Source organism: Bufo bufo, chromosome 11 (assembly GCF_905171765.1).
Source record: "Bufo bufo chromosome 11, aBufBuf1.1, whole genome shotgun sequence".
Classification (NCBI taxonomy): domain Eukaryota; kingdom Metazoa; phylum Chordata; class Amphibia; order Anura; family Bufonidae; genus Bufo; species Bufo bufo.
The window spans coordinates 22096007-22106201 of NC_053399.1; the positions used below are offsets into that span (position 1 = coordinate 22096007).

General features: G+C 45.8%; 1 protein-coding gene across 1 annotated transcript in view; it reads left to right on the forward strand.

The window, feature by feature from the left end:
* Positions 1-10193, forward strand: part of C11H14orf28 (chromosome 11 C14orf28 homolog) — a 41096-nt gene extending 30903 nt beyond the window's left edge. Inside the window, exon 7 of the transcript XR_005774800.1 lies at positions 10079-10193. The gene's annotated coding sequence lies outside the window, so the exon portion shown is untranslated. The remainder of the gene's footprint in view (positions 1-10078) is intronic.
* The last annotated feature ends 2 nt before the right edge of the window (positions 10194-10195 follow it).

Genomic DNA, 10195 nt, shown 5'->3' on the forward strand with positions numbered 1-10195 from the left:
TAGCTTTTTTGAAGTTTGGTATTTTTGTTCCTCCCTGTAGAAACGCTCTTTTGAATGATAATTGGAAGGTTATTACTTTATGGTCACTATTTCCCAGGTGTCCGCCGACCTGCACGTCTGTTGTTCAGTCAGGCCTATTGGTTAATACTAAGTCCAGTATGGCCGTCCCTCTAGTCGGGTCCTGAACCAGTTGGGAGAGGTAAATGTCTTTGATTATTGCCAAAAACCTGTTTCCCTTATGAGATATACAAGTTTCAGTTTCCCAGTCTATAGCTGGGTAGTTGAAGTCCCCCATAATAACCACCTCATTATGATTTGCCGCCTCGTCTATCTCATTTAGTAGTAGATTTTCTGTGGACTCTGGTATATTAGGCGGTTTATAGTAAACTCCTATTAGTAGTTTATTGTTGTTTTTAGCTCCATGTATTTCTACCCACAGTGACTCCACATGTTCATGTCCCTCACTTATATCTTCTCGGACTGTGGGCTTTAGACAGGACTTTACATAAAGGCAGACCCCTCCACCTCCGGTTTTGACGATCCTTTCTAAACAGACTGTAACCTTGTACATTAACTGCCCAGTCATAGCTATCATCCAGCCATGTCTCAGTTATTCCCACTGTCATAGCTATTATCCAGCCATGTCTCAGTTATTCCCACTGTCATAGCTATCATCCAGCCGTGTCTCAGTTATTCCCACTGTCATAGCTATCATCCAGCCGTGTCTCAGTTATTCCCACTGTCATAGCTATCATCCAGCCATGTCTCAGTTATTCCCACTGTCATAGCTATCATCCAGCCATGTCTCAGTTATTCCCACTGTCATAGCTATCATCCAGCCATGTCTCAGTTATTCCCACTGTCATAGCTATCATCCAGCCGTGTCTGTTATTCCCACTGTCATAGCTATCATCCAGCCGTGTCTCAGTTATTCCCACTGTCATAGCTATCATCCAGCCGTGTCTCAGTTATTCCCACTGTCATAGCTATCATCCAGCCGTGTCTCAGTTATTCCCACTGTCATAGCTATCATCCAGCCATGTCTCAGTTATTCCCACTGTCATAGCTATCATCCAGCCATGTCTCAGTTATTCCCACTGTCATAGCTATCATCCAGCCATGTCTCAGTTATTCCCACTGTCATAGCTATCATCCAGCCATGTCTCAGTTATTCCCACTGTCATAGCTATCATCCAGCCATGTCTCAGTTATTCCCACTGTCATAGCTATCATCCAGCCGTGTCTCAGTTATTCCCACTGTCATAGCTATCATCCAGCCATGTCTCAGTTATTCCCACTATGTCATAGTCCTCCTCACACATCACTAATCCCAGTTCACCAGTTTTATTAGTCAGGCTTCTGCCATTAGTATACATACATTTGAGAGGTTTATGTATATTTTTTACCCTACACCTTTCCTTCTGAACTGTTCTAGTCCTTCCTTCCATTCCTCCCCCAGTCCCACTACCTCGCCCCTGGTCTCTATCTGCACTATCTTCCCCTCCTATAAGGTAATTACCCTCCCCCCCAGTCCCTAGTTTAAACACTCCTCCAACCTTCTAGCCATCTTCTTCCCCAGCACAGCTGCCCCTTCCCCATTGAGGTGCAGCCCGTCCCTACGATAGAGCCTGTAGCCGAGAGAGAAGTCGGCCCAGTTCTCCAGGAACCCAAACCCCTCCATCCTACACCAGTTCTTCAGCCACTTGTTAATCTCCCATTGCCTTTCTTGTGTGGCCCGTGGTACCGGTAGTATTTCGGAAAATACTACCTTTGGGGTCCTTGCCCTAAGCTTTTGACCTAAATCCCTGAAATCATTTTTAAGGACTCTCCACCTACCTCTAACTTTGTCATTGGTTCCGATATGGACCATGACCGCTGGATCGTCTCCAGCCCCTCCCAGTAATCTGTCAACCCGATCCGCGATGTGCCAAACTCGAGCGCCAGGAAGACAGCACACTGTTCGGCGATCACGGTCTTTGTGACAGATTTCCCTATCTGTTCCCCTAATAATAGGTCACCAGTATCTGATCGGTGGGGGTCCAACACTCGGGACCCCTGCTCCTGTGAGCGCCGCGGCTTTCTCCCTGCTCGCCAAGCACAGTGCCGTACATTGTATAGCAGTTGTGCTTGGTATCGTGCTCAGCCCCATTCACTTCTAGGCTACTGGGAGCACCAGTACCTTCTCAAACAGCTGCCCAGTTGTTGGACCCCCACTGATCAGATACTGATGACCTATCGGCGGTGCATTTACACCGCCAGATCATCGCTAACCAGTGTTACTAGTAATGCTGGTTAGCGATGATTTGTTCAATTGTCGGCCCATGTAAAGGGCCCTTATGTGATTGCGGGTCTATTGTATATGAGCACAGTACAATAGATCCACAATCAGATATGTGATCCACAATATCATATGATGCTATTAGTTCGGGTCAGGGGAGTCACGGTCGGTCCGACAAACACATGATTAATGTTTCCCGGACAGAGTGCGGTCGTGTGAATCAGTCCTTAAAGGGGTCATCCAGGATCTTTAACTGATGAGTGCAGTCTCCACTGGAGTACCGCAGCCCCTTCATTGGGCCCAGTGCTGTACTTAGGGGTATGACAGTGGTACTGACGCTCATTCAAGTGAATGGATCCCCCTAGTCATACACTGATGACCTAACTAGGGATGAGCGCCTCCTGTGCTTTGGTTAGGTCTAGGGATAAGCGAATCGACTTCGGATGAAACATCCGAAGTCGATTCGCATAAAACTTCGTTTAAATACTGTACAGAGCGAGACTTCGCAAAGTAATAACTTCGGCTCATCTGAGCCAATACATTTTAATACTGTACGGAGCGCTCGCTCCGTACAGTATTCAAACAAAGTTTTATGCGAATCAACTTCGGATGTCGATTCGCTCATCCCTAGACCTAACCAAAGCACAGGAGGCCGGCAACTAAAAGTCCAGAACAAAGCGTCCATCTTTTAACACCACTTGCATATAGAACAAATGTACATGCCTATCTTAAAGTCCAGAGCAGAATTCATAATATTGCAGGCTTCAGAGCTGGAATCTTCCAGAGCCATTTTTTGTGATCTGCATTGTGCCGTAACCCAATGAACAAAGGCTTACAACTAGCTACCTTTCCCACCGCTGCAGCCATGATGTAATGTTTAGACTTCAGCGGTGATGTGCCCGTACGCTGACCAATGCAGTCGACCATACGGCCTCGGCAGTATATGGACACCAGTGACTGGCTGCAGCAGTCGCTTGTGATATACGGGCACAGTAGGGAGGATGGAGTAACTGTGCTGGATTGGTGGGGGCTTTGGGGCAGGGAGTAGGCTTTTTTTTATTTTTTATTATTCTTATAAGTGTCCCAGACTTTTCTTTACAAAATAATATTAAGATGGACAACACCCCCTTAGGCTACATTCACACGTCAGTATTTTTCTATAATCCGATTTTCTGTCCGTTTTTTGCGGATCCGTTGTTCCTGAAAATGTTTCCGTATGTCATCCGTTTTTTGCGGATCCGCAAAAAACGGAAACATGTTTAAATTTCAATAAGCAAATAAAGTTGTTTGGATTTCTTTAAAAAAAAAAAAAAAAAAAATTAAAATGTAATTTCCAGGAACGGATTCCGTATAAAACGGATGACATACGTAAGGACATCCGAATGTCTTCCGTTTTTTGCGGATCCATTGACTTTGTATTGTACCAGGATCCGATTTTTCAGGAAAAGAATAGGACATGTTTTATATTTAAACGGACATGCGGAACGGAACAACGGAAACGGACAGCACACATTGTGCTGTCCGTTTTTTTCCAGGACCCATTGAAAATGAATGGGTCCAGATCTGTTCCAGAAAAAAACGGAACAGATCAGGAAAGAAAAAACGGACGTGTGAATGGACCCTAACAGTTTACAATGGCATCCAGCAGAATTATAAATACAGCTCTGGACTGTAACATGAAGTATATCAATCAACCTATCAAGAATTTTCAGTTCTGATGCCAATATACGGTAGTCTTCTTTAGTGAGTCTGTGGTCTTAAAGTGTAACTCCCCCCTATCCCAGTGGACCTATCGCATTTGCCATTCTGCTGGCGTATTGGTACCAGTGCATTATGGAACCTAATCTTACTTTTATACCTACAGAATAAAGCTGAAACTGCAACCAGCAGAACTTCTTATAGAAATGGAGGGAACAAAGCAAATGTAACTTGAAGGAGTCTCTCACCTCTCCTGTTCTAGTATCTACTTGCATCCCTTGTAATCATTCTGGAGCATTTTTTCATATAACTCTATGTTGCGCCATCCCTCTATTATTCCTCCTCAAAGTCTATGAATGAATTGCCAGCGGTCTGCAATAAAGGTTCGGATGGGTGTTACCAGTTGGGGGTGTCTCCCTGCACAATCAATATCCAGTAATGCTACATATTCTTTTTATCTTTAAGTTTTTTATTTATTTTCTGTACATGATTATGGGGACGGCGATCTTGCCTGAGTTGCTGTTAACATTCACAGACATGCTTTACAGCAGCCACGTGGACCATAGGAACCTGTAGCCTATTGCTTTACAGCAGCCACGTGGTCCATAGAAACCTGTTGCTTTACGACAGCCAAGTGGAGCACAGGAACCTGTAGTCATTGTTTTACAGCAGACACATGGACCATAGGAACCTGTAGGTCTTTGCTTTGCGGCAGCCAAGTGGTCCATAGGAACCTGTAGTCTGGATACGAGACAATGACTTCTATTGGAGAGTGTTGGTGGCATGCTTGGTGACCTGTGACCATCAAGCATTGTGATTGGGGGATCCTAACTATATGTATAATTACCAGTCCCTGTAATCCTTTCTGTGATGACAATGAGATGACTGCTGGGAAGTGCCATCTACACAACAGTGTCACTCAAGCGTATTGAGATCCGTCAGTATTCTGGCTCCGGATTCCTGAGGATATACCATCAGTATTGCTTCAGGATTTCATTTGGAAACAAATCCGAACAAAACTCGGACATGCTGCGAATTTTGAATGTTGACGGAAACTATACGCCCATGTGGATAGCTCTATTCATTTACATTAGCAGCGGAATCCGGGATATAAAATCTGGACTATATACGGATTGTAAATGAGCTCGTCTGAAAGCGGCCTATTGTGAGACTCAGTGGTTGGTGTTAAAATTGCTGAATTTCTGGTAAACAATATTCTGAAAAAAATACATTAAACATGAAAAACCTGATTTAGAAAAAACACTGTACATTCCCTGTACATAGAGCTTTCATTCCTGTAATATATATATAGCCATCTCTAGGCTGCAATTCCACAGACTATCCCTCTGCATTGTGACCTGTGCAGGATGGGGGAGGAGGTGAGCTGTGACCCTCCACCTACTGTCAGTGGTGGATCCTGTGTTATCTATATATCATTACCTGTCACTGTAATCCTGTCTGAGATGATAGTGAGATGACTGATGAGAATTGACATCTACACAACAGTGTAAGGCTGCAAATTCGACTATCTATCCCTATTCTATATGCATTAGGCTCAACCTTAACATTTCCTTATAGGATTAAAAAAAAAAAAAGTTGCGCGATAATTGAAAGAATTCCAACATGGTCGCCTATAGGAAAGACTGAGGTACCCCCAGCCAAAAGTCAGCGTGGAGCCGCAGCCTACTTTTCAGTATTACACATCGATAGGCTGCCTTCTCAAGCCCCTACGCTCAGCCCCATCAAATATTTACGTATAAGCGACTTGTCTACCTCAATATTTCTACGGCAAACGCTTTTAGCTCCTTAAAGGATGGTTATATATTTGCAGAATAAACCGCATGATGAATACGTGGTCGGCCATGCATGGCTATTTCATAACGCTCTGATAAATCTGAATCAAGTCTATAGGTAAGTGTCGGGGGTAGCACTGCAGGACATTATTCTATAGGTAGTGGTCAGGGGTCGCACTGCGGGACATCAGACAGTCATAGAGATATTCCATATATCGCTACAGGATAAAAAAAAAAAAAAAGTCAAGACACAGGTAGGGTCTTTTCAAACTGCGCCTGCAGCGTACGTTTACCGTATGCACCCGGCCTATATAGTAAATGAGAACGTAGGCCTAAATTATACTAATGGAAGAGAAAAGAGTGTTCCATCAGCCTCCATTGGCCTGTAGGCGCCTGGTTTCCGTTTCTCTCTACTGAACGTAACCTCGGACACACATGGCTAATGCAGAGTGAAAAGGCCCAAAAGGCTGTTCTAGAACATTTCCTCCTAAAATTAAATAAATACATTGGGTTGTCTAGGATTAGGAAAAATATGGATGCCTTCTTCCCAAAACAGCACCACCCCTGTCCACAGGCTGCATGCGGTATCGCAGCTCAGCCCCATTCACTTTAAAGGGCATCTGTCAGCAGATGTGTACCTATGACGCTGGCTGACCTGTGCGCCCTCTGCACTTTGATTGACAGGACCAGGCGTGATAATGTATATACTGCCTGGTTCTGTCAATCAAAGTGCAGAGGGTGCGGCAGTTGCAGAGAGAGCAGAGCTTCTAGGTGTAACGGCAACGCCCCCGTTGCTAATAGAGGCTCATTTTCATACATTAAGGGCCCTTGCACACGACCGTATGCCCTCCGAGATATACGGTCCGTGAGGGGGCCATATGTCCTAGAGAAGCATTGATCGTGCGCACGGGAGCGCACAGCATAATAGATTACAATGATGCTGTGCACGTCGGGCCGCCCGCGGGGCTATTGTCCCGCACGCATATAATCTTATGAGTGTGGGACAATAGCCCCGCGGGCAGCCCGAGGTGCACAGCATCATTGTAATCTATTATGCTGTGCGCTCCCGTGCGCACGATCAATGCCGCTCCGGGACATATGGCCCCCTCACGGACTGTATATCTCGGAGGGCATACGGTCGTGTACAAGGGCCCTAAAACAATTTTTCTCAGCAATGCGGGCACATATGAACATGGGACCAACACAGATGTCTTCAGCTGCCAAGCGCACATGTAACAGGTCAGTGAGTGTCATAGGTACAAAACTACTGACAGATGCCCTTTAAGGCCTCATGTACACGACCATAGTTTTAGTCCGCATCCAATCCGCATTTTTTGTGGATCACGCGCAGACTCATTCATTTTTAAGGGTGTGGCCGTTCCTTAAATTATACATGTCCTATTCTTGTCTGTTTTCTGGCATTTCTACTGATGGGGAGTTCGTATATTGCAGAACATACACAGCCGGTATTCATGTTTTGTAGGTCAGCGGTTTGCGGACCACAGAATGGAAACGGTCGTGTGCATGGTGCCTAATGGAGCTGAGCCATATTGCCAGGCAAAACCCAGAGACAGGCGTGGGGTCAAGTTTTTCTAACCCTTTAAGTCCTTTGTATCTGCAGAGATGAAAAATCTGTTTCTGAGAAAGCAGGGTTACAACCAATATGGCTGCCATTATAGCCCCCCACATTAACCAGTTCTCTTACACTGGTGGTTATATCTACCCATTGAGGCCACCAAGATTAGATGTACTGCTGTGTAAAGGGCTGCTTTTCCTGTCAGGAGCTTTGATAAGAATTGAGGGAAGTGAAATGAAAACCATGTTCGTTGTCACCCAGCTTTCCGAAATACAAATAGGACTTAGAAAGGGACTTAAAGGGGTTGTCCCATTTGGACATTTATGGCATTCCAACGGCGGAAATGTCCGATAAGTGCTGGTCTCACCTCTGGGACCCGATCCTATCTTCAGGATAGGTCATCAATATCAGATCGGCAGGGGTCCGACCACCCCAGACGACCAGCTATATGAGGAGATGCTGTGTGCACGTGCCGTCTCCCTTCTCTCTTCCTGTTCACCGCTGCTGTCATTGGCCAAGACCATAGATGGCAGCAGCTGACAGGAAGAGAGAAGGGAGATGGCACGTGTGCGCACGTCTCCTCATACAGCTGATGGGCGGGGGTGCCGGGTGTCGGAGCCCCACCGATCTGATATTAATGACCTATCCTGGGGATAGGTCATCAATAGTAAAAGACCGGACAACCCCTTTAAACAGGGGCCCAAAATGAATGAAGGGCACGCACCAATGGCCAACCTCCATTCACTACTATGGGACTGCCGAAAATAACAGTCAGCAGTCGCCTATTTTCGGGAAGTCCAATGGCAGTGATGGAGAAAGTCGTACACGCACAGTGAGCTCTGCATTCATATCCAGGCCCCATTCTTGAGGTAGGAGCTGCACTTATCAGACATTTACAGCATATCCTATCGAATTTTAAAGGGGTTATCCGAGTTAACTTAATTTCTCTCTATGGCTTTATTTCCCCTATACATTAGTTTTCCTAAATAACTTGCAGTACCTATCTTGTGCCGTTTCTCTGCTACACTAAAGAGTCATGTGACCGCCCACGTCATCAGCTGTGACGTTCCGTTTACATGGAGCTCTCTGCTTGTCGGAGTGACTAAGCCATGTAAACGGAACGTCATCAGCCTTGGCCACGCCCCCACCTCTCTGGATTACAGTCCGTGCGGCTGTGAGTTGATCGCGCATGCGCGATCCTCACTTGTGCCGCGGCTACCTCAAAGTTCCTCCCTTCGGCTAATAGGTCAGGCAAAACCAGCAATAGCTTGGGGCCCCGAACTGGTTGGGGCCCCGAGCTGGCCAAGCATAGTGACAGTCAGAAGATCCATCCAATGGTATAAAATATTCTAACCCCCAGGCGTTCCCATGGTGACGGGGACGCTTGCCTGGTTAGAATATACCATCGGATCTGAGTTTTTCGAGCTCAGTGAGATCGTAAAAAACTCAAATCCGATGGTATATTCTAACCCCCAAGCGTTCCCATGGTGACAGGGACGCTTGCCTGGGGATTAGAATATACAGGGAGCTGTAGTGAGCTCTTTACTTGCATTCTTGCCTCTGTACTCCGGTAATAGCAGAGCAGGCAGTTCGGGGGGCGGCGCTCACTCACTGTCACTGACGTCACGCGCCTGCTCCTCCCACTAGGCGGAGCAGGCGCGTGACGTCAGTGAATGAACGCTGCCTGCTGTTGTTACCGGAGCTCAGCAAAGTAAGAGTCAGAGACTCATAGATTTCAAAATAATAATAAAATAGCTCTGCATAGAAAAATGAAGTGAATGATTAGTACTGCTGCTGTGAGCGTCGGGGAGGGGGATCTGTGGATGGCACTGTAGGTGGATCTGTGGTCTGTGGATGGCAGGCAGTGCTATCCACAGATCCCCCTACAGTGCCATCCACAGATCCCCCCTCCCCTAAACAGTGCCATCCACACAGATCTCCCCCCTAAACAGTGCCATCCACAGATCCCCCTACAGTGCCATCCACAGATCCCCCTACAGTGCCATCCACAGACCACAGATCCCCCTCCCCTAAACAGTGCCATCCACACAGATCTCCCCCCTAAACAGTGCCATCCACAGATCCCCCCTCCCCTAAACAGTGCCATCATGATGATCAACCCCTCCCACAAATATTCATGAGGGAGAGATGAGTCATTGTTGTTACTGCTGCATGTAAACACAGCAATAACAGAACCTAGAAAAGGTGTAAAGATCGTTTTTTTTTTCAAAAAATCAAGCTTGACTAATGTATATGTATATCCTGATTAATTTTGTTAGGTTTTATTTTTTTTCCCATAACTCGGATAACCCCTTTAAGTGACTGGATGAAAAAGCAACTTCAGGTGAATGTCCGCCTTTAACACTATATTCAATATCGTAGCTCAGCTTTTCTGATACAGAGCTCCAAATCTACTGCATAGAGTTAAAAGGAGCAAATTCTGGCTGCCACCACTAGAGGGAGATCATGAGCTTACGGCATTCTGCTTTATTATTGCATTCAAGTTATAAACCGTATGCAGTTAGCTCCTGAGTTCCCCCTGGAGGTGGCTGCAGGTATCAAGAACTTTATCATTTCACTCTATGTCAACGCATGGGATTCGGAGAGCTCCAGTCAATATAAACTTTAAGAAATGAATCAGCACAAAATGCACAAATTTACATGCAAAAATGGCTTTCAAAGGGGAAACATTCACTTTACGTTTACTGCAATTTCTTTTTTTTATTATTTTAGGAGGAAATGTGCATTTAGTTAAAGAGACAGCACCGACATACAAGTTCTTTGTACTCTATGTAAACTTATAGGGTCAAGGTCAGCGATACCCAGTGACGTCTGCCCGCACACTACAAC